This window comes from Schistocerca americana, chromosome 8 (assembly GCF_021461395.2).
Source record: "Schistocerca americana isolate TAMUIC-IGC-003095 chromosome 8, iqSchAmer2.1, whole genome shotgun sequence".
Classification (NCBI taxonomy): Eukaryota; Metazoa; Arthropoda; class Insecta; order Orthoptera; family Acrididae; genus Schistocerca; species Schistocerca americana.
The window spans coordinates 37248597-37274946 of NC_060126.1; the positions used below are offsets into that span (position 1 = coordinate 37248597).

At 41.9% G+C, this 26350-nt stretch overlaps 1 non-coding gene across 1 annotated transcript; it reads left to right on the forward strand.

Moving 5' to 3' along the window:
- Positions 1 to 4220: 4220 nt before the first annotated feature.
- Trnat-ugu lies at positions 4221 to 4295 on the forward strand. Its single transcript has one exon. It is a non-coding gene; the product is annotated as a tRNA-Thr (tRNA).
- The last annotated feature ends 22055 nt before the right edge of the window (positions 4296 to 26350 follow it).

A 26350-nucleotide genomic window follows, 5' to 3' on the forward strand; every position in this document is an offset into this window, starting at 1 on the left:
AGTTGTTGTGTTGTCGAGTGGTGATTCCTAAAGCCGAATTGCTCCGGTCTTAGGGTGTCGTTGGCGATGCAATGCCTAGTGATACGTTTTAGTATTACCTTCTCAACAATCTTGCTGAGCGAGCACAGCAGACTGATGGGTCGGTAATTTTGTGGGAGGGAGTGGTCTTTCCCTGGCTTCCTGAACATCAGGACCTTGGCCGCCTTCCAAAAGTCAGGGAAGTGTTGGCGTGTCAGGATGGCATTCGTTAGGTGTGTGAGGTATTCTACGGCTTTATCCGTGAACTCCTGGAGGACACGGTTTTGAATGCCATCAGGCCCAGGGGCTTTTCTAGCGTTGGTGTGCTTGATAGCCCATGTGACTTCATTTGTGCTAGCACGTCTGATTTCGTCGCGCGAGGGCTGGGCTACAAGTCGTGTAACCTCCTGGTCCGTTTCAAGTGTGAATGCTGGGTCTGAAGGAACCAGATTCGGCATGAAGGACGCTGCAAGTGTTGTGGCCATAAGCTCTGCCTTCTCCGTCGCGGAGTAGGCTGGGCCGTCTGGTCCTTGTAACGTGGGAATGTAATGTTTCTCCCCGGTGAAGTGTCTGGCCAGCTGCCACACGCCAGGACGTGTGGTATCCAGCCGAGCGAGTCTCTGTCCCCACTGTTCGTTTCTGAATGTTTGGATTTTATTCCGTATTATGCCCTGGAGTTAGTCAATTTATACAAATAGCTGGGTGTAACAATTTGAAGGGTTATGAAATGGAATGATCACACATACTCACCAGTAAGTGCAAAACTTCAGCTCATTGGTAGAAAATGAGGAAAATGCAGCCAGGCTACAAAATAGATTGCTTGCAAATCACTAGTGTGACTCATATTAGAATATTGCTCAAGTATGTGGGACCCCTACCAAATGCGACTAATAGGGAATACCGAACGTGTACCGAGAACGGTAGCACGAATTCTCATCAGTTTGTCTGACCTGTGGGAGGGACCATCGCGCAGAAAGACGTACGTGGCTCTACTTGTTACGTCTTCATTAGGCTTCCAGCAGAATCGAAACACGTCAGCGATAAACCTCAAATTATGAAAAAGAAAAAGGATGGAAAGAGAAAAGTACGCACGTTGAGGCTGTAAGAGAGACAACACAGGATCTGAATCCAGTGTGTAAATTATGCTCACTGCTACTCTTTTCATGACGGGGGAGCTTCGGCCGAGGTGATACCACGAAATGTGAGAAAATGAGCTAAAATAAATGCATAAATGTCATCTTCCAGCGTCAGGGTTTCGACGTCGTTAAGAAGCCGGTCTTACACGAACAGCTTTCTCATCAAGATCAACTGCTCGTCGTGGCTGCGCGTAAGCGCCTGCATGTGAGCCACGTCACAGATGTGTATGACGTCAGAGCTGAGTGTGGCGTCCTAAGGTCTCGAGTACGCTGCTGACTGCGCGAGCGCGGCGGCCGCCGTCCGCTGACGTCCTCAGTGCTGACGTAGTACTGGATTTTTGCTTTTGTGGCTTCTTGATCTTTATGCAAGATGGTAGGATATTTTGGGATGTACTCAAAAGCATCCGGACGACCTGAATTATTCACCAAAAATACGTCACGCACTTGATAAAAGTTTCTGAATTGCGTAAAATGACAAAAAATATTGTCAAACAAGTTTGCATTAGTGATTTCGAAAAAATCGTTCATGTCTGGCTCACCAGTCACATTGTTAAACTTTATTGATAATTCTATCTTCACTACTGACCATTAAAATTGCTACACCAAGAAGAAATGCAGATGATAAACGGAGATTCATCGGACAAATATATTATACTACAACTGACATGTGATAACATTTTCACGCAATTTTGGTGCATAGATCCTGAGAAATCAGTATCCAGAACAACCACCTCTGGCCGTAATAACGGCCTTGATACGCCTGGGCATTGAGTCAAACAGAGCTTGGATGGCGTGTACAGGTACAGCTGCCCATGCAGCTTCAACACCATACCACAGTTCATCAAGAGTAGTGACTGGCGTATTGTGACGAGCCAGTTGCTCGGCCACCATTGACCAGACGTTTTCAATTGGTGAGAGATCTGGAGAATGTGCTGGACAGGGCAGCAGTCGAACATTTTCTGTATCCAGAAAGGCCCGTACAGGACCTACAAAGTACGGTCGTGCAATATCCTGCTGAAATGTGGGGTTTCGCAGGCATCGAATGAAGGGTAAAGCCACGGGTCGTAACACATCGAAAATGTAACGTCCACTGTTCAAAGAGCCGTCAGTGCGAACAAGAGGTGACCGAGACGTGTAACCAGTGGCACCCCACACCATCATCACGCCGGATGATACGCCAGAATGGCGATGACGAAGACACGCTTCCAACGTGCGTTCACCGCTATGTCGCCAAACACGGATGCGACCATCGTGATGCTGTAAACAGAACCTGCATTATCCGAAAAAATGACGTTTTGCCATTCGTTCAGCCAGGTTCGTCGTTGAGTACACCATCGCATGCACTCCTGTCTGTGATGCAGCGTCAAGGGTAACCGCAGCCACGGTCTCCGAGTTGATAGTCCGTGCTGCTGCCAACGTCATCGAGCTGTTCGTGCAGATGGTTGTTGTCTTACAAACGTCCCCATCTGTTGACTCAGGGATCGAGACGTGGCTGCACGATCAGTTACAGCCACGCGGATAAGATGCCTGTCATCTCGACTGCTAGTGATACGAGGTCGTTGGGATCCAGCACGGCGTTCCGTATTACCCTCCTGAACCCACCGATTCCATATTCTGCTAACGGTCATTGGATCTCGACCAACGCGAGCAGCAATGCCGCTATACGATAAACCGCAATCGCGATAGGCTACAATCCGACCTTTATCAAAATCCGAAACGTGTTGATACGCATTCCTCCTCCTTACACGAGGCATCACAACAACGTTTCACCAGGCAACGCTGCTCAACTGCTATTTTTGTATGAGAAATCGGTTGGAAACTTTCCTTATATCGCCACGTTGTAGGTGTCGACACCGGTGCCAACCTTGTGTGAATGGTCTGACCAGCTAATCACTTGCATATCACAGCATCTTCTTCCTGTCGGCTAAATTTCGCGTTTGTAGCACGTCATCTTCGTGGTGTAGCAATTTTAATGGCCAGTAGTGTACATCTACATGTACACTCTCCAAGCCAATGTATGATGAGGGGCGGTGAGTACGCTATACCATTACTAGTCATTCCCTTTCCCATTCTATCCGCAAACAGGAGGAGGCAAAAACGGTTATCTATATGACTCCCACTGAGCTCTAATTTCTCAATTCTTTTCCTCGTGTTCCGTACGTGAAATGTACGATGATGGCGGTAGAATCGTTCTGTAGTCAGCTTCAAATGCTGCTTCCCTAAATTTTCTCAATAGTGTCTCTCGAAAAGAAAGGCGCCTTCCCTCCAAGGATTCACATTTGAGTTCCAGAAGGATTTCCGTGACACTTGCGTGGTGTTCGCTGGTAACAAATCTAGCAGCCCGCCTCCGAACTGATTCGATGTCTTCCTTTAATATGACCTTGTATAGATACCAAACACTCGAGCAGTACTCAAGGATATGTCGCAATAGCGTCCTAAACGGCGTCTCCTTTACATATGAACCACACTTTACTAGAATCCTCTGAATAGACTTAAGTCGACCATTCACCTTCCTTAGCAGAATCTTCAGATGTTCTTTCCATTTGGTTTCGCTTTTCAGTGTTACGCCTAGATATTTAAACGATGCGGCTGTGTCATTCAGGATACTACTAATGATTCACTCGAACGTTACGGGTTTATTTTCCCACTCATCCGCATTAACTTACATTTTGCTATAACCAGGGCTAGCTGCCATTCACCACACAAACTAGAAATTTCGTCTAAGTCAGCTTGTATCCATATACATGAAGATAGTAACTGTTTTCGAAAGAACAGATACCATTGATGACCGTGCAGCTTCTCTAGAATAAATGATAATTATCATTTCATATAGTATATATATATACTATATCATATATATAGTAAAAGGTTACCCGGCCATTGACCTTCGTCTGCGCACAGTTTTCCCGAATTCTTACGGGAATCGTCACCTTAGTGTGCGCTAGTAATGAGTGGATGGGCAAATGTCTATCAGGTACATTAGTGTGTAGACTGTGGACAGTTGGGAATGTGGGTCTCACGGGAAGCGTGCAAGGGATAAGTCCCTGCAGGCGCACTATCCTATGTGCTATCGGTGGCTCAGAGGGATAGAGCGTCTGCCATGTAAGCAGGAGATCCCGGGTTCGAGTCCCGGTCGTGGCACACATTTTCAGCTGTCCCCATCGAGGTATATCAACAACACCTGTCGGCAGCTGAGCGTTTCAATTAATTATCAGCTTGTATCCTCCTAAGTCGCCAAATTCGACACCTTTCCGTAGATTACAGCATCATCAGTGAACAACCGCACTTTGATGGCCAACCTGTCCACCTTATCATTTATGTCTGTAGAAAATAGTAGCGGCCCCAACACACTTCTCTGGGGCAATCCTGCCGATACCCTTGTCTCTGTTGAACACTCGCCATCGAGGACAACATACTCGGTTCTATTACTTAAGAAGTCTTCGAACCACTTACATACCTGCGAACCAATTCCATATGCTTGTGTCTTCGTTAACAGTCTACAGTGGGGCACAATGTAAAATGCTTTCCGGAAATCTAGAAATATGGAACCTGCCTGTTGTCCTTCATTCATAGTTCACAATATATCATGTGAGAAAAGGGAAAGCTACGTTTCGCACGAGTGATGCTTTCTAAAACTGTGCTGATTCGTGGACAGAAACTTTCGATCTGAAGAAAATTTATTGTACTCGAACTGAGAATACGTTTAAGGATTCTGCAGTAAACCGATGTTAGGGATATTGGTCCGTAAATTTACGGAGCCGTTCTTTTACCGTTCTAAATAAAGTAATTTCTTGTGCTATTTGCAGTCGCTTTGGAGTTTGCACTGACCAACAGATTGCGATAAATGCAAGCTAACTGAGGAATCAGTGCCATAGAACACTCTATTTAAGACGAAATTAGGATTCTCTCTGGACCTGGTGATTTATTTGTTGTAAAGCTTTCAGTTCTTTGTCTATATCACTCTGTATGGAATATTAGGAATGTGTAACACTCTCTCCGTACATAGTAAACATCAGACATTTGCTTATCAATTGTAATTGACATATTAGTAATATGTAGTTGTCAAACGTAAGTTTTATGTTCCTGTTGCTTGTTTTCGTCAACGTAGGGCTGCACTGGTAAACGTCCGAAGTTTGACAGGCGCGCCGTAGTGTAAGATGCAACGGATTGGTTACATCAAGTATTGCACTGTTATTTGTCAGACACACACACACACACACACACACACACACACACACACACACACACAATCCTCTGATCAGTGCCTAACACCACATTATCGTCAACTCTAAAATAAGTGATCTAATACTATTTCCACGCCTCAATTGTTACAAGTAACACACAGCTCAATCGTTACAAATGACATAATAAACTAACAGTTGACAGCAGATGTTAGGCCCAAGACATCGTAAAACTAACCTGACCAGCCTAGTAACTGCAGACAATACTTGTTACCTAAAATACTTAGCAAAGAAGGCAAGCACACAAAAAATAGGCGGTCTGATTTAGTGTGCTCCGTAGACACGAATAGTGGTGTTTTGTCTTATACATGCACGAGTGGCACTCGGTGTCATTTATGCGACACGCCTGAAGATGATGTGGTTGGAACGCCGAAGGTGGTTATCTAATAAAACAATATCAAAATGACGGCTGCTGGTACAACGTTATTACATTTCATCGACCAGCCGCTGCCCTGTCCTTCTGAGCCCAAGATGGAGCTACATTTAGTTATTACTTTTATTACAAACTCGCTGTTCGCGCCACATATTGCCGCGGCTCAGTGTGGTTAAATAATAGTAAAGAAAAGAGAAAGCACACGTTTCTAATATCTGTGGGAACTGGATATGCATCCTTACCTCCTTCTACTACGTGTCTCTGTCCATCGCATCCTCTCCTCCTTTCTACACTTATCTCCTTCTGCCCCTCTATATCACCCTCTCTTTCCCCCTTTGACTGTCCATCACCTCCTCCTCCTCTTTTGTCCCTGCCTTTCTCCTCTCTGTCTCTGGCCATCACCCCCTTCCCCCTCTCTCTCTCTGTCCATCTTTTCCTCCCTCCTTTCTCTCTGTCTTCTCCAAGCGCCACTCTCTGTCCCTGGACAAAGAGAAATGGAAGAAAGATGACCAGAGAAAGGGGCAGAGAGAGGAGAATAGAGGGGTGGAAGGAGGAAATAGGTGGAGAGAGAGAGGCGGAGGAAGAGGTGGACAGAGACAGGTGGGAGAGGGAGGCTAGGACTTGTGTTCAGTTCCCACATCTCCTCGCCTCCGTCCTACATCCATCTTTTCCTCCCAATCTCTCTCCAGTCCCTCCTGCCCCCTCTGTCTGGCCGTCTCCTTTCCGCTTTCTGTGCCCATTTCCTCCTACCTCCTTGTCCATCTTCTCTTCCTCCCTCCCTTTCATGTTATTTCATATTACATATAATAAAAATATACAGCTTCTTTTATTCGAATATTCATTATAGTATTATGTAAAAATCACAAGTAAATCGGTCAAGAACTTTTCGATATTTTTGCTAACAATGTTTTCCATTTATATATATATATATATATATATATATATATATATATATATATATATATATATATATGCATTAAAAACATGCACGGATTCGAATGTAACGTTGCGTCAAAATTTCGCAACAATAGCTGAAGAAATTTCGGAGATTTAAGATTCTGAACAAACGAACTTGAACATTTTTGTATAGATTTCCCCTGTAATTGTCGCATATGCATACACTATATGTGGTGCTCTAGTAGGTATATAAAAACACATGCCTAAATGAATACAGCGTTGTACGAAATTTCAAAATAATGGGTGAATAACTTTAGGACATACAAGATTTTGAACAAGGAAACAATTACTTTTTATTTTATATAGATATAAATGTTTGCTTGTTCAAAATCTGAAATCTCCAAAAGTTTTTCTTCAGCGAGTGCTTTGAATTTTTGATATAACGATGCATTCGGATAAGCGAGTATATATATATATATATATATATATATATATATATATATATATATATATATATATATAACCCTTTCAGACCCCCACCCAAACTTGAAATGAAAATTTTGAAATAAATGCATTTTTGTAACTAAAAAAATATAGAATCGTGGACCAACTCCTTAGAAAATTTTATTTTTTAATTTTGATGCAAATTTTGAACCCACACGATTGTGTGGATCGGGATTATCTTACATATTTATGTCATTTATTGCAGTGATATTCACGAAAGCAATTACTGTCTTTTGACAAACACAAATCAATATTACACTTCAGACATCTTGTTTTCGTCCTCTTCTTGCAATTTTTTTACCTGCAGAAACGAGCTGAAGGCAAATCATCAACAGTTGGCCAGTGATGATATCCGTCTAGCCGCTTCTCCTCACATGGTGTGTTTGCTCGTTTGTACATTTTGTTTGGTGGCTCTTCATCGGATTCACTTTCATGTTCCTGTCCTGAAGAAGAAGAAATTAGCGCTTCCCCAATCACTTGTCGGAATCCAAGAAGATCTAAAGTGTTTTTCTTTTGTACTTTATTGGCTTCGCATTCAACTTTGTATTGTAACCAGGAATTGACGCAAGCCAAGTGGACAAATGACGATGTGTTTCCACTGTTTTTTTAGAATTCTTTCTACTGTGTTGACTGGGAAAATTGTCCTGAACTTCTGGAGCAACTGGTAGTATTGTTGCAGAAGCACTGTTACAATTTTCCTCCTCGTCAGAAGATTCAGAGCTTTCTCCAAGTCTAGGTTTGATTGTTGGAAGAGTCCAAGCTGTATCTAACAATTCGTCATTACTACTGACGACTTCCACTTCAGAGTCATCTAATATGGCTAGAATTTCCTCGTCAGTAAGCCCTAAAACAATACAAATAAACGAACTGTGAAAATAATGCGTAAATACAATAGTAAAATGACTCTATTCCGTAATCTGTTCCGAATCGTAACCAAACCACAAACATGGACCGAAAACGACCATATGCCGGTAAAATAGTCCCAACACACACAATTGTGGGTGTGGATGTTGCAGACATTGTAGCTGTGAATGTATTCAAATAATTGTGGCGGACATATTTTTATTTACTTCTGTACACCTATCGGAATCTTAAACAAATTTTTCCAAATGTCAAAACGCAATAAATAAAGCACAATAAACATTTACCTCAACAGACATGCTTCCGACTCGCCATCTTGAAAATTACCAAAGATTTATACACAATATCTCGCGTCTGAAACGATGTTGTTGTTGTTGTGGTCTTCAGTCCTGAGGCTGGTTTGATGCAGCTCTCCATGCTACCCTATCCTGTGCAAGCTTCTTTATCTCCCGGTACTTACTGCAACCCACATCCTTCTGTATCTGCTTAGTGTATTCATCTCTTGGTCTACCTCTATGATTTTTACCCCCCAAACTGCCCTCCAATGCTAAATTTGTGATCCCTTGATGCCTCAGAACATGTCCTACTAACCGGTCCCTTCTTTTTGTCAAGTTGTGCCACATACTCCTCTTCTCCCCAATTCTATTCAATACTTCATCATTAGTTATGTGACCTACCCATCTAATCTTCAGCATTCTTCTGTAGCACCACATTTCGAAAGCTTCTATTCTCTTCTTGTCCAAACTATTTATCGTCCATGTTTCACTTCCATACATGGCTACACTCCATACAAATACTTTCAGAAACGACTTCCTGACACTTAAATCTATACTCGATGTTAACAAATTTCTCTTCTTCAGAAACGCTTTCCTTGCCATTGCCAGTCTACATGTTATATCCTCTCTACTTCGACCATCATCAGTTATTTTGCTCCCCAAATAGCAAAACTCCTTTACTACTTTACGTGTCTCATTCCTAATCTAATTCCCTCAGCATCACCCGACTTAATTCGACTACATTCCATTGTCCTCGTTTTGCTTTTGTTGATGTTCATCTTATATCCTCCTTTCAAGGCACTATCCATTCCATTCAACTGCTCTTCCAAGTCCTTTGCTGTCTCTGATAGAATTACGATGTCATCGGCGAACCTCAAAGTTTTTATTTCTTCTCCATGGATTTTAATACCTATTCCGAATTTTTCTTTTGTTTCCTTTACTGCTTGCTCAATATACAGATTGAATAACATCGGGGAGAGGCTACAACCCTGTCTCACTCCCTTCCCAACGACTGCTTCCCTTTCATGCCCCTCGACTCTTTTAACTGCCATATGGTTTCTGTACAAATTGTAAATAGCCTTTCGCTCCCTGTATTTTACCCCTGCCACCTTTAGAATTTGAAAGAGAGTATTCCAGTCAACATTGTCAAAAGCTTCCTCTAAGTCTACAAATGCTAGAAACGTAGGTTTGCCTTTCCTTAATCTTTCTCGTAAGGTCGGTATTGCCTCACGTGTTCCAATATTTCTACAGAATCCAAACTGATCTTCCCCGAGGTCGGCTTCTACCAGTTTTTCCATTCGTCTGTAAAGAATTCGCGTTTGTATTTTACAGCTGTGACTTATTAAACTGAGCCGGCCGAAGTGGCCGTGCGGTTAAAGGCGCTGCAGTCTGGAGCCGCAAGACCGCTACGGTCGCAGGTTCGAATCCTGCCTCGGGCATGGATGTTTGTGATGTCCTTAGGTTAGTTAGGTTTAACTAGTTCTACGTTCTAGGGGACTAATGACCTCAGCAGTTGAGTCCCATAGTGCTCAGAGCCATTTGAACCATTTTTTTTATTAAACTGATAGTTCGGTAATTTTCACATCTGTCAACACCTGCTTTCTTTGAGATTGGAATTATTATATTCTTCTTGAAGTCTGAGGGTATTTCGCCTGTCTTATACATCTTGCTCACCAGATGGTAGAGTTTTGTCAGGACTAGCTCTCCCGAGGCCGTCAGTAGTTCTAATGGAATGTTGTCTACTCCCTGGGCCTTGTTTCGACTCAGGTCTTTCAGTGATCTGTCAAACTCTTCACGCAGCATCATATCTCCCATTCCGTCTTCATCTACATCCTCTTCCATTTCCATAATATTGTCCTCAAGTACATCGCCCTTGTATAGACCCTCTATATACTCCTTCCACCTTTCTGCTTTCCCTTCTTTGCTTAGAACTGGGTTTCCATCTGAGCTCTTGATATTCATACAAGTGGTTCTCTTTTCACCAAAGATCTCTTTAATTTTCCTGTAGGCAGTATCTATCTTACCCCTAGTGAGATAAGCCTCTACATCCTTACATTTATCCTCTAGCCATCCCTGTTTAGCCATTTTGCACTTACTGTCGATCTCATTTTTGAGACGTTTGTATTCCTTTTTGCCTGCTTCATTTACTGCGTTTTTATATTTCATCCTTTCATCAATTAAATTCAATATTTCTTTGTTACCCAAGGATTTCTACTAGCCCTCATATTTTTACCTACTTGATCCTCTGCTGCCTTCACTACTTCATCCCTCAGAGCTACCCATTCTTCTTCTACTGTACTTCTTTCCAACACTCCTGTCAACTGTTCCCTTATGCTCTCCCTGAAAATCTGTACAACCTCTGGTACTTTCAGTTTATCCAGGTCCCATCTCCTTAAATTCCCACCTTTTTGCAGTTTCTTCAGTTTTAATCTACAGTTCACAACCAATAGATTGTGGTCAGAGTCCACATCTGTCCCTGGAAATGTCTTACAATTTAAAACCTGGTTCCTAAATCTCTGTCTTACCATTATATAATCTATCTGAAACCTGTCAGTATCTCCAGGATTCTTCCATGTATACAACCTTCTTTCATGATTCTTGAACCAAGTGTTAGCTATGATTAAGTTATGCTCTGTGCAAAACTCTACCAGGCGGCTTCCTCTTTCATTTCTTAGCCCCAGTCCATATTCACCTACTATGTTTCCTTCTCTGCCTTTTCCTACTCTCGAATTCCAGTCACCCATGACTATTAAATTTTCGTCTCCCTTCACTACCTGAATAATTTCTTTTATCTCATCATACATTTCTTCAATTTCTTCATCATCTGCAGAGCTAGTTGGCATATAAACTTTTACTTCTGTAGTAGGCGTGGGCTTCGTGTCTATCTTGGCCACAATAATGCGTTCACTATGCTGTTTGTAGTAGCTTACCCGCACTCCTATTTTTTTATTCATTATTAAACCTACTCCTGCATTACCTCTATTTGATTTTGCGTTTATAACCCTGTATTCACCTGACCAAAAGTCTTGTTCCTCCTGCCACCGAACTTCACTAACTTTAACCTATCCATTTCCCTTTTTAAATTTTCTAATCTACCTGCCCGGTTAAGGGATCTGACATTCCACGCTCCGATCCGTAGAACGCCAGTTTTCTTTTTCCTGATAACGACGTCCTCCTGAGTAGTCCCCGCCCGGAGATCCGAATGGGGGACTATTTTACCTCCGGAATATTTTACCCAAGAGGACGCCATCATCATTTATCCATACAGTAAAGCTGCATGCCCTCGGGAAAAAGTACGGCCGTAGTTTCCCCTTGCTTTCAGCCCTTCGCAGTACCAGCACAGCAAGGCCGTTTTGGTTAATGTTGCAAGGCCAGGTCAGTCAATCATCCAGACTGTTGCCCCTGAAACTACTGAAAATGCTGCTGCCCCTCTTCATGAACCACACGTTTGTCTGGCCTCTCAACAGATACCCGTCCGTTGTGGTTGCACCTACGGTACGGCCATCTGTATCGCTGAGGCACGCAAGCCTCCCCACCAACGGCAAGGTCCATGGTTCATGGGGAAGTAACGATATATCGATATAAATCGAGTTGTATACGAAACAGCGATTCCTGCACACTCGTGTGACTTGGGACTCGACTGCATAGCGGAATAATATGATGCTGCAACGCAAATAAACCGCACCACACAATTGTGCGTATCGGGTCCGAAAGGGATAACAAGGGGGCTACATCGTTAGCAGAGAATCTGCGGAAGTTCCTCAGCGATTCCTTTGATATTCTGACACAACGTTGCATTCGAATAAGCGCATTTTTACATACCAACTGGAGCACCATATTGTATATAACAATATAATGCATAACATATTACATTTTATTACATGCACCATATGGCTCTCCAGTGGGTATATAAAACCATAACGCATATTGGGAAGCAATGTTATGTCAAAATTGAAAAGGAATCAGTGAAGGTTAAGATTTTGAAAAAAAGAAAATGATAATTTTTAACAATATATCATTATTATATTTTTTATCCCATATAACGCCCCACTAACTATATAAAAGTATATGCGTATTCCATTGCAACGCTGTGTTAAAATTTCCAAACAATTAGTGAAAAACCTTCTGAGATTTAAGATTTTGAACAAAGAAACATTTACATTTTCATTTATGTAGATGAGTCAGCCCTACTGAAGTTTATGTGCACTAGCGACTTTCTATGAAAGCTGCACTATCTTCGATTCGGGGACTATCTTGGCAAGGCTATCTAAATCTGCATCTACATGTATACTCTGCAAATCACATTTAAGTGCCTGGCAGAGGGTTCATCGAATCACCTTCACAATTCTCTATTATTCCAGTCTCATATAGCGCGCGGAAAGAACGACCGCCTATATCTTTCCGTACGAGCTCTGATTTCCCTTATTTTATCGTGGTGATCGTTTCTCCCTATGTAGGTCGGTGTCAACACAATATTTTCGCATTCGGAGGAGAAAGCTGATGATTGGAATTTCCTGAGAAGATTCCTCCGCAACGAAAAACGCCTTTGTTTTGATGATGTCCATGCCAAATCCTGCATCATTTCAGTGACACTCTCTCCCCTGTTTCGCGATAATACAAATCTTGCTGACCTTCTTTGTACTTTTTCGGTGTACTCCGTCAATCCTGTCTGGTGAGGATCCCACACGGCGCAGCAGTGTTTTAAAAGAGGACGGACAAGCGTAATGTAGGCCGTCTCGTTAGTAGATCCTTTACATTTCCTAAGCGTCCCGCCGACAAAACACAGTCTTTGGTTAGTCTTCCCCACAACATTTTCTACGTGTTCCTTCCAATTTAAGTTGTTCGTAATTGCAATTCCTGGGTATTTAACTGAATTTACAGCCTTTAGATTTGACTGATTTATCGTGTAACCAAAGTCTAACGGATTCGTTTTAACACTCATGTGGATGCCCTCACCCTTTTAGTTATTTCGGGTCAATTGCCACTTTTCGCACCATACATATATATTTTCTAAATCGTTTTGTTTAGAGACTGTATCTGCTGTAATCAACTGTTAAATAACATTAACATCTAATAAAAAGCCGTGATATGAAGACACACACACACACAACAGAGCCAAAAGAAAAAAAACTGAGCAAACGGTATAGTGGGAAGTGAAGAAGATTTTATTGCGACGTAGCACTTAAAAGTTCACATTTTTCGTGATACACGCCGATAGCTTCTGTTATGCCTCGACAGATATCGTATCATAACCAAAAACGTTGAGTTGAGACTCCTCCAAAGAAGATGCTGTAAGGTCATTGTTATTTATTTACTCTGACAGCCAAATGCTGTAAGAAGACAGACTCAGTATCTCGAAACTAAGTTCTTTCATAAAATTATTTATCATTTATTGAGTACAAACACACACGCACACACACACACACACACACACACACATATATATATATATATATATATATATATATATATATATATGATGCTGATCATAAGATGTAGATGTAGGTATAGTTACAGATCCCTACGAAAACTCGAACGAAGTCGGATTGCATTATTACCTGAAATTTTTAAGATATCGCACACTTTGCAAGCTCATTGGATCTGTAGTACTTATTAAAAGACACACATCTCGCCTATTGACACTACTTAAATAAATTATAGGTTTGTAGGCGACTGTAGATCCACCTTTGTACCATGCATTAAATTCATGCAAGTACAGAAAAAAAGGTTGCAAAAACACACACATAACCACTACTGCAGCTCTAAATTTCATCTTAAAATGCATCATGAATTAAGAATGTTACTCCCACGTCTAAAACTCGCCTCTAAAACCCGAAGTACAGTATTCCCCAACGCTTTGCAAACAAACGGACCTCCAAGTTAAATATTTCTGATTTCTGCATCCGAACTGTCTGTATAACTCACTAAAATGGACGCAATTTATTGGCAAAATTATCTGCATTGAGAGCATTACTGCGGACGTAACTGAATCCTAAAGTACCAATAAATAGCAAGTAGAAATTCCCAACGTTAAAAAAAGCAGTGCATGGTACAGATTTGAATGCATTTAGCATAACAATATGATCAGACAGCGCACCGCTATCACTGTACAAAATATTGTCATCTCCGCTGCTGCACAATAGAAACCTTCATTTCTTCTATATTCTTTCTTTTTCCGTTTGGATCATCTAAGCATAACACGCCAATTTCAGTACTTCTTCCTTTCTCCTTCTTTCTTCATCCTCCTGTATTCTTTCATTTTCTTACTATGCAGATCATTTTGTCCCTGTCTCCTTCTCCCTCCTGCTTTGGAATCCTTCCATTTTTAATACTTTCTTCTTAAAAGTATCTCTTCCTGTTGCACTTTTTCACTTATGTTGTTTCTTTCCAAATCTTTCTTAAACTTCTTGAATCCAGGATATTGTTGACTTCTTGTCCCAAAGATATTTAAAAATCTGTTTTGTTCATTGTGTACAAATGTCTAAAAAATAGCAGTCGCCTCTTCCGTATGGTTTCAGTTATGTTTTTTATGTTGCGGAATACTTCTTCGTTACTTCTTAATTTCCATACCTCTGTATTTCTTAGCGGGACCAAGATTTTTCCGAATGATTCTTCTTTCCAGGACTTCAAGTCTGTTCAATTTGTAATTCAGTACAAAACATTCACTTGCAGAAAGGCATTCTGGTTTTGCTATTGTATTGTAGTGCTGTATTTTCAAATTTTTAGACAGAGACCCTTACTTGTAAACGTTCCTGGCTATACCGTGTGCTCTCTCCATTTATCGTACTCTTTCTTCTACACCGAATTTTTCCAAGTCATTTTCTTGAATCATATCTTCCAAATATTTTAATATTAACCCTCTTTGTTGTTGTTGTGGTCTTCAATACAGAGAGTGGTTCGATGCAGCTCTCCATTCTACTCTATCCTGTGCAGGCCTCTTTACCTCCGAGCAACTACTGCAACCTACATCCTTCTGAATCTCCTTAGAGTATTCATCTCTTGGTATCTCTCTACGATTTTTACCCTCCACGCTTATCGCCAATACTAAATTGGTGATCCCTTGATGCTTTAGGACGTGTCCTACCAACCGATCCCTTCTTTTAGTCAGGTTGTGCCAAAAGTCCTCTTCTCCCCAACTCTACTCAGTACGTCCTCATCAGTTACGATATCTACCCATCTAATCTTCAGCATTCTTCTGTAGCACCACATTTCGAAAGATTCTACTCTCTTCCTGTCTATGCTATTTACCGTCCATGTTTCACTTCCATACATGGCTACACTCCACGCAAATACTTTCAGAAAAGACTTCCTGACATTTATGTCTCTACTCGATGTTAACAAATTTCTCTTCTTCATAAACGCTTTCCTTGCATTGCAAGCCTACATTTTATTTCCGCTTTACTTCGACCATTATCAGTTATTTTGTTCCCCAAATAGAAATACTCATCTACTACTTTAAGTGTCTCACTTCCTAATCTAATTCCCTCAGCATAACTTGATTTAATTCGACTACATTCCATTATTCTCGTTTTGCCTTTGTTGATGTTCATTTTATATCCTCCTTTCCAGACACTGTCCATTCCGTTCAACTGCTCTTCCAGGTCCTTTGCTGTCTCTGACGGAATTGTGTCATTGGCAAACCTCAAAGTTTTTGTTTTTTCTCCATGGATTTTAATTCCTACTCTAGATTTTTCTTTTGTGTCCATTGCTGCTTACTCAATATACAGATTGAATAACATCGGAGACGTCTTACTCCCTTCGCAACTACTGCTTCCCTTCCATGCCCGTCGACTCTTATAACTGCAGTTGATTTCTGTACAAATTTTAAATAGACTGCCACCTTCATAATTTGTAAGAAAGTATTCCAGTCAACATTGCAAAAGCTTTCTCTCAGTCTACAAATTCTAGAAACGTAGGTTTGCCTTTCCTTAATCTAGCTTCTAAGATAAGTCGTAGGGTCAATATTGCTGCGTGTGTTCCGACATTTCTACGGAATCCAAACTGATCTTCCCCGACGTTGGCACTACCAGGTTTTCCATTCGTCTGCAAGGAATTCGTGTTAGTATTTTGCAGCCATAACTTATTAAACTGATAGTTCGATAATTTTCACACCTGTCGGCACCTGCTTTCTTTGGGATTGGAATTATTATATTCTCCTTGAAGTCTGAGGGAATTTCGTCTGCCTCGTACATCTTGTTCACCAGGTGGTAGAGTTGGGACTTAGGTCTTCCAGTGCTCTGTCAAATTCTTCACGCAGTATCATATCTCCCATTTCATCTTCATCTACATCCTCTTCTATTTACAAAATATTGCCCTGATGTACATCGCCCTTGTATGGACCCTCTATATGCTCCTTCTGCTTTCCCTTCTTTGCTTAGGACTGGTTTTCCATCCGAGCCCTTGATATACACTCAGATGGTTCTCTTTTCTGCAAAGGTCTCTTTAATTTTCCTGTAGGCAATATCTATCGTACCCCTGATAATACATGCCTCTACATCCTTACATTTGTCCTCTAGCCATCCTTGCTTAACCATTTTACACTTCCTGTCGACCTCATTTGAGACATTTGTACTCCTTTTCGCCTGCTTCGTTTACTGCATTTTTATATATCTTCCTTTCATAAATTAAATTCAATATCTCTTCTTTTACCCAAGAATTTCTATTAGCCCTCGTCTTTTTACCTACTTGATCCTCTGCTGCCTTCACTCTTTCAACTCTCAAAGCGAGCCATTCCTCTTCTACTGTATTTCTTTCCCCTGTATCTGTCGATCATTCCTTAATGCTCTCTCTGAAACTCTCTAAAACCTCTGGTTCTTTCAGTTTATTCATGTCCCATTTCGTTAAATTCCTGCCTTTTTGCAGTTTCTTCAGTTTTAATCTACAGTTCATAGCCAATAAACTGTAGTCAGAGTCCACATCTGCCCCTTGAAGTGTCTCACAATTTAAAATCTGGTTCCTAAATCTCTGTCTTACCATTATATAATCTGTCTGAAACCTGTCAGTATCTCCAGGCTTCTTCCATGTATACAACCTTCTTTTATGATTCTCGAACCAAGTGTTAGCTATGATTAAGTTGTGCTCTGTGCAAAATTCTACCAGGCGGCTTCCTCTTTCATTGCTTACCCCCAGTCCATATTGGCCTACTACTTTTCCTTCTCTTTCTTTTCCTACTATCAAATTCCAGTCCCCTATGACTATTAAATTTTCGTCTCCCTTAACTATCTGAATAATTTCTTTTATCGCATCATACATTTCTTCAATCTCTTCATCATCAGCGGAGCTAGTTGGCATATAAGCTTGTACTACTGTAGTAGGCGTGGGCTTCCTGTCTATCTTGGCCACAATAATGCGTTCACTACGCTGTTCGTAGTAGCTTATCCGCGCTCCTATTTTTTTGTAGATTGTTAAACCTACTCCTGCATTACCCCTATTTGATTTTGTATATATGACCTTGTATTCACCTGACCAGAAATCCTGTTCCTCCTGCCACCGAACTTCACTAATTCCCACTATATATAACTTTAACCTCTTCATTTCCTTTTTTAAATTTTCTAACCTTCCTGTCTGATTAAGGAATCTGGCATTCCACGCTCCGATCCGTAGAACGCTACTTTTCTTTCTCCTGGTAACGACGTCCTCCTGTGTAGTCCCCACCCGGAGATCCGAATGGGAGACTATTCTACCTCCAGAGTACTTTACCCTAGAGTACGCCATCATCATTTAACCAGACAGTAAAGCTGTATGCCCTCGGGAAAAATTACGGTTGTAGTTTCCCCTTGCTTTCAACCGTTCGCAGTACCAGCACAGCAAGGCCGTTTTGGTTAGTGTTACAAGGCCACATCAGTCAATTATCCAGACTGTTGCCCCTGCAACTACTAAAAAGGCTGCTGCCCCTCTTCAGGAACCACACGTTTGTCTGGCCTCTCAACAGATACCCGTCCGTTGTGGTTGCACCTACGGTGCGGCTATCTGTATCGTTGAGACACGCAAGCGTCCCCACCAACGGCAAGGTCCATTGTTCATTGGGGGGGGGGGGGGGGGAAGTAACCCCCCTTATCTGTCCAAAATCTGTTTCTAGGATTTCTGGAGCATTTTTTATGTTTGCAATTAATTTTAGTTTTTTCTACATAAATGGTTAAACTTGCTTTGTTCGCTATTTGTTCTGGAGATTGGTTTATATTTCTGCATTTGTTAGGTTTTCAGGAAGAATAGCAAAATCATCCGTAAATGTTAGATAGTGAATTTCTATACGTTTGTTCCTAGTCCTCACTGTCGTTAGCTCATGTTTCTCTAATTTTTGCTTCTGTTCTCTTACTATATTCTCTGAGACGCAGTTGAAGGCGAGTGGAGACAGGCCGTCACCTTGCCTTACACCTGTTTTTATTTTGAATGCCTTTGATATTTCATCCCGAAACTTTACTTTTGAAATGGCCTGCGAGCGTTTCACGAATAAAATTTGCTAGTTTACATTTAATGACAAATTCTGAGATCACTTTATTTAGAGTTTTCATATCAACTAATCAACGGCCTTGTTAAAATCTATAAGTGTTACAATTCTACACTCCTGGAAATTGAAATAAGAACACCGTGAATTCATTGTCCCAGGAAGGGGAAACTTTATTGACACATTCCTGGGGTCAGATACATCACATGATCACACTGACAGAACCACAGGCACATAGGCACAGGCAGCAGAGCATGCACAATGTCGGCACTAGTACAGTGTATATCCACCTTTCGCAGCAATGCAGGCTGCTATTCTCCCATGGAGACGATCGTAGAGATGCTGGATGTAGTCCTGTGGAACGGCTTGCCATGCCATTTCCACCTGGCGCCTCAGTTGGACCAGCGTTCGTGCTGGACGTGCAGACCGCGTGAGACGACACTTCATCCAGTCCCAAACATGCTCAATGGGGGACAGATCCGGAGATCTTGCTGGCCAGGGTAGTTGACTTACACCTTCTAGAGCACGTTGGGTGGCACGGGATACATCCGGACGTGCATTGTCCTGTTGGAACAGCAAGTTCCCTTGCCGGTCTAGGAATGGTAGAACGATGGGTTCGATGACGGTTTGGATGTACCGTGCACTATTCAGTGTCCCCTCGACGATCACCAGTGGTGTACGGCCAGTGTAGGAGATCGCTCCCCACACCATGATGCCGGGTGTTGGCCCTGTGTGCCTCGGTCGTATGCAGTCCTGATTGTGGCGCTCACCTGCACGGCGCCAAACACTCATACGACCATTATTGGCACCAAGGCAGAAGCGACTCTCATCGCTGAAGACGACACGTCTCCATTCGTCCCTCCATTCACGCCTGTCGCGACACCACTGGAGGCGGGCTGCACGATGTTGGGGCGTGAGCGGAAGACGGCCTAACGGTGTGCGGGACCGTAGCCCAGTTTCATGGAGACGGTTGCGAATGGTCCTCGCCGATACCCCAGGAGCAACAGTGTCCCTAATTTGCTGGGAAGTGGCGGTGCGGTCCCCTACGGCACTGCGTAGGATCCTACGGTCTTGGCGTGCATCCGTGCGTCGCTGCGGTCCGGTCCCAGGTCGACGGGCACGTGCACCTTCCGCCGACCACTGGCGACAACATCGATGTACTGTGGAGACCTCACGCCCCACGGGTTGAGCAATTCGGCGATACGTCCACCCGGCCTCCCGCATGCCCACTATACGCCCTCGCTCAAAGTCCGTCAACTGCACATACAGTTCACGTCCACGCTGTCGCGGCATGCTACCAATGTTAAAGACTGCGATGGAGCTCCGTATGCCACGGCAAACTGGCTGACACTGACGGCGGCGGTGCACAAATGCTGCGCAGCTAGCGCCATTCGACGGCCAACACCGCGGTTCCTGGTGTGTCCGCTGTGCCGTGCGTGTGATCATTGCTTGTACAGCCCTCTCGCAGTGTCCGGAGCAAGTATGGTGGGTCTGACACACCGGTGTCAATGTGTTCTTTTTTCCATTTCCAGGAGTGTATTTTTTGAGTTTTCAAGTCTGACAGATTACCGTCTTTAGGTGGAAAATCTATTCTCAGCAAGAACTGCCCTTTCTAAACCCACTCTTCTCCCAAATAGCTATCAAGTGTTGCTTCTACCTAGTTTAGTAATATTGTTGAAAATATTTTTAACGCACTGTCAACAATGATACATCTCTGTAGGTATTTACATCATGCTTACAACCTTTCTACTGCAAGGGATGGATAACAGCCATTTTCCAGTCTTCCGGGACCTTTCCAATTTCCCATATTTCTTCAAACATGATCGGATGGTTAGTTATAATTTTTGGTTTCAGCGGTAATACAGTGTACTCCACTGGCTTTGTTTTTTTTTTTTCAGGGTACTTGTTGCTGCTTTAATTTCTTCAGCTGTAGGTGGTGGATCTACTTCTGTGTTTTCATGACGGTCTGGAAATTCCGTCTCGCAGTTAGGTTCTTCACAGTTCGATAGTTGTTCAAAGTACTTTCTTAGTATTTCTGAGTTCTGGGTATTGCTTAGGCCTATTTTACCATTTTCATCACAGAGTCAAACATTTGGAGCTTGGTAGCCCTTTAGATCATCTTTAAGCATCCGATAGAAGTTCTGGGTGTCATTTTTAACAAAGCTATTTTGTATGTCAAGATGTTGCGACTTCTCAAAAGATCATTTAGCACCCTTTATTAATCTTGCTGTTTCTTACTCTTGCTTTTCAAATTCATCAAGGTGCTCTGTCTTCCAAGAACATTTTCGTTTTTTCCACTGTTTTGTTCTTTCTGCATCTACTGTTTCACAGGCTTCATTCCACCAGAGTTCTTTTTGATTTTTGTTGATCCAAATTCATCCTTCGCTGCCCTGTTGATTTCTTTGGATAATTCTTCCCATTTCCCTGATTTAGTTATTCAAATTTCTTCTTGAAAATGTTTCATTGCCTCTTTTGTGGTGTTGGGCCTGTCTGTGTTGTATGTAATCAATTTTTGCTTCCACTTTTGGTTTTTATTAGGGAAAAGTTTAAGTTTCATTTTAGTCAGTCATGATCAAGGTCGACTTCCCTGTTTCTAGTCACTTTTACTTTCATGATTTCTTCAGTAACGCATTGAGAAATAACCACGCGATCTAACTGGAACTCCCCTAGTATTGTGTTTGAAGATATCCATGTTTTTGCTTATCTTGTGAGGTTTTTTGAAGGAATTGAATTTTCTCATTTTGAGAGAACTGAAGGGGGATCAGTTCAATTGTTAAAAACTATTCAACAGCCAAGATTTCATTACATATTTTTTATTGAAGACAACCTGTATCTACAGACTAAGCTGTCATTTTCAGGTCTTAAAATCTTTTGTTGTAAAATATGTGCATTTACGCTGACCTTATGCAAAAAAGATATTAAATGGATAAAAATAGCGAATTATAAAAGGTTTGTCATCTGTAAAATATTTAAAAGCATAAATCATCTTGTGCAACAGGTAATGCTCATATACATATTGCTCACAGTTGCTTGTTGCGTCATACAAGCACGTTAGGCAATACCACAATTGTTTAGATATGCTGAACATATTGTATACAGTGCGAATCCACTTTAAATGGCGTATAAGGTACAATTAAGTTGCCATTTAAAGTGGGCTCCCATTGTTTAGAATATCTCCAGCATATGTCAACAGATGTGCTATTGCCTAACGCGTTTGTATGACGCAACAAGCAACTGTGAGCAATATGTATATGAGCATAACTTGTTGCACAAGATGATTTATGCTTTTAAATATTTTACAGATAACAAACCTTTCACAATGTGCTGTTTTTATCCATTTGACATCTTGTAGGTGAGGTCAGCGTAAAATGAATATATTCTACAATTTTAAGACCTGAAGATGACAGCTTAGTCTTTAGAAACCGGTTGTATATTTTATGCGAGCTTGGCTGTTGAATGGTTTTTGAAGGAAGTTGACATTAACTTCAGTTGATATGTTTTGCAAAGGTTAATAAGTCTTGAGCCATTTTTGTTTGTCCATTTATGGGCTGTACATTATCCTACTATTATCCCAAAAGTTTGCCCCTCCCCTACTTGTGCATTAAAATCCCCAAGAAGTATTACAATATTTGATTTTGGAATTTTTGATACTTTATTTAGTCATCCAAATGTTCCCAGAATGGGGGTGGTGAGTTCCTATGTGACCAAACTGCTGAGGTCATCGGTCCCTAGGCTTACACAGTACTTAATCTAACTTAAACTAACTTACGCTAAGGACAACACACACTTCCACGCCCGCGCGAGGACTCGAACCTCCAAGGGGGGGAGGGGGGGGGGACCGTGACAATGCACCCCAGACCACGCGCCTACTCCGCGCGGCTTTCCATAATGCTTCTACTATACTCGGATTTTTTTTATTGTCATTGTTAATTGGTGTGTGCCAATTAACAAAGGTACACTGCCTTTTTACATTTCATTCTGAGGGGAGAGAGTCTTTCTGAACTGGATTAAAATTCTGTAACGTTATCTACTAAATTTTTATGAATACAGGAGGCGGTACCAAGTACTGGGATGTCTTTCGTAATTTTTAATGCTGGTTTACCCCTAAAAATTTTGTGGTTTTTGGTTTCTGTAACATTTTCGTCCAAAAATCTTGTTTCTTGTACTGCTAAATTTGTAATACATGCTTATCTATGAGAATTTCAAGTTCTTTCTGTTTTCCAATTATTAGTAATGACCTTGAGTCATTGCATAAAGCAGTGGCGGATTCCTCTTTCGAGTTGCCACCTGGGATAGTAGTTACTTTTAGCGGACTTTCCGTTCTGCAATTGAAGTTGTATATCGTACATGTTAGGATATAAATTGCATGATAAAATCGAATTGTTATTCCGGAATGATTATTCTTCATGGTTTCCTCCATTAGGTTCTTCCGCTCGCTCTGCCGTTGGGAGCTGGGATTCCGCCTCCGCCTTTGAGGCCGTTGACCGCGATTCACCTGCAACCCTAGGCAGGGACCCTGTAACCTTTCCCTCACTTATCGACCTTAATGACAGTAAAAATTGAACCGCGTGTACCTAATGGAACTGGCGTTAATTAGATATTTGAGATTTGGGGAAAATTACGGTCGCCAGTCCTATGGACAACTACTATAATAACTGAAAAAGAAAGGTTATTGCACATATAATTAGCACTAAAAGCGTGGCAACTGAAGGTTGACACGTGTTGTGTGAAAACTGAATGTTTATCAGAAGTAATAAATTTCGCTACACTCTGACTTAATTTAGCAAAAGAATTAATAAAACCAGAAAATTAAAAGTGAATTTAGTGACTGAAATTAATAGTGAACTTTGTTTCTGAAGCACTACGAAATTCAATAAAATAAGGTTAGCCTTGGGCTACCTCAACAATCATTTCAAAAGCTACTTGAATCTGTGCAATTTACAAATAAGAGATATAGCTTTGAACTTGAATTAAAGGATTCTGAACAATTAACAATAGTAAAATTTAGTACGTACCAAGCTGAGCTGCAGTCACAGGTAAGCTAAAGTATGGTAACAAAACTCGCGCTCTTAATTTGTGTTTGTGTAATCTAAATATGAATACCTTAACTGAACTTTGAAATTAAAGCAGTGAAATCGAATGATATTACTTTAATGCTGGCGTTTGAATTTCAACGACACTCGAGTTCATTTCGGAAAAGGAAGGGACCCTGCTTGGTAATGCAATTGGGACAATGAGCAACAAAGGTTCATGCTAAGTTGCTGTATTTTAGTGATGCTAATGGAATAGTTTGAAAAGCTGAGGTCTGCCATACAGTTTTAAAACTTAACGTGCTTTCAGTCTTCCTTGTTGGTTGATTGAAGGTTTGAAGTCGTCGATCGGGGAGGTGGCGATAATCACTCATTGTCGGCCGTCGCTGTTGCAGAAGCCGGATGTTGGCGCGCCTTCTTCTCGACACGGTCACCAGGCGAAACGGGCTCTCGATGCCTGCTAATGTTTCCCGTCCGCGACACCGTGCCAGAAACTATGATAGCAAGTCGAGCGCAATTACATGCTGCCAAACCCCGGAAGCGCGGCAACTCGCGGGAGCGTCACACAACACGCCTGCTACACCGCCCTACTCCCGCCAGACTCTGCTCTACCCGCGCTCCACGCGGCAGAGTTAACACTGCCAAAGATCCTAAACACTTTGGTTCTCCACACGACCTATCGATGTAATCGTTCGAGAACATAGTTTTCGCTAGGCAAGACCCAGCGTAAAAATACAAATAATATTTACAAATACAAATAATATTTACAAAACAAACGAATTATACATCGACATAAATGCATAAATATGTATATATACAAATATTAAAACAATTACGATATATAAAGACACAGAAATGTCATATCTTCAGGTAACAAAATAAGGAAAAAATTTATAGTACAATAGATGGAAATAGGAGGATGTGCATTTCCGGCGTTGCAACCCTCACATGGTGCCGGATGGACCCAGGTTTTTTTGACGAGTTTGTGACTGCTCCCCCTCCTCGTTCCTCACCACTTGCGAGATGAGGCCCCGGACTTGGGACCGGCAATTGTATATTATCATTTTTTTATTTATTACGTATGGCATCAAGGACACATTACTTAGATTGAACAGCTATGGTGTTAATGTTAATGCTGTATACATACAGTACAAATAAAATAAATTGCATTCATTCCTGATTAGGAAAGCCTTAAATTAAGTCTATAAGATAATATTATCCATGTGAATAGCACAAAATTAAAAAACGCTTGGATGAGTTACATATAAAGGAAAAACGTTAAAAATGAAATGAGCGTGTAAAATCGTCGGACGGGAGGCCCCTATTCGGGGAAATTCGGCTGCGAAGTGCAAGTCTTATTTCAGTCGAGGCCACAATGGGCGACTTTCGCGCCGATGACGAGGATGAAATGATGATGAAGACAACACAACACCTAGCCCACGCGTGGAGAAATCTCCAATCCGATCGGGAATCGAATCCGGGCCCACTTGCAAGGGAGGCGAGCACGTTTCCACCCAGCTAAGCAGGCGGACCGAAAAAAAGGTAATTTTTATAAGCAGAATAGGTATTCTAAGTTTAAGATTGTAATACATAAGGATATTCTTTAAATATTTGCAAGCACCTCGTTACAGCTGGATATCTGAAGTTTAGATCCAGGAGAATGCATCCTCACAGATCTCGCCTATCCAGGCAGAGTTCCAGCATAGTTCCACAGATGACATTCTGTGACCACGTGGTGTATTGTTTCTTACAGATATCCGCAGTCACACTTCGCACTTTCAGCGATTCCCCACTTGCATTTCAAGCCCTGCGCTCGGTGGTTACGCGATTTAAGGCGGCGCACTTACCTAGGTAAGTGTAATCCAGCAGGGGCTAGTGTAGAATCGACAGTGAGAGCTTCAGAGTCAGGACTGGCTGCGTCAGCCATCCCGCCATGCTCTTTTTGGCCGGAATCCTTCAGAAATGAGCCTTTTGCCAGGTCTCCAGGAGGGTTTCCTAGACTTCGGTCGTTGCCTTTGGGTGACGTCACAGTCCTGACGTGGTGGCAGCTCGGGATTTCTGGAACATTTCTCCCATGCATTTTTCAGCTCAGCTTGCCGTTGTATCTTCAGTGGTTCGATATTAGACAGAACAGGTAACCATTCTGCGGGTGTCGATTTTGGCAGATGTACTTCTCATGGCCACATTCAGTTGTGTACCAGTCGTGCCTGAATAAGCGCTATTCCACCATACTGGGCAGTAATATTCACCAACAGAATACACAGCTGAGAGGGCAGTTCTTTTCAGAACTGACGCCTCAGCTCCCCAACTTGTTCCAGACAGTTTGTGCAATATGTTGTTTCTGTTTCTCATTTTTTAGGCTGTTGCACGTAGGTGTTTTCTATATGTTTGGGAGCGATTCAAGGTCACGCCAATATATTTTGGGAATGGGTTATGTGACATGCAATTTGCGGTTTGTAGCCAGCGTGTCTATTACTCAGATGGAAGGTGGAACATTCAGTTTTGTTTTCATCTACTTTGAGTCACCATACGTTAAACAACTCATCTAGAGTTCGCAAATTCTGAGTGAGA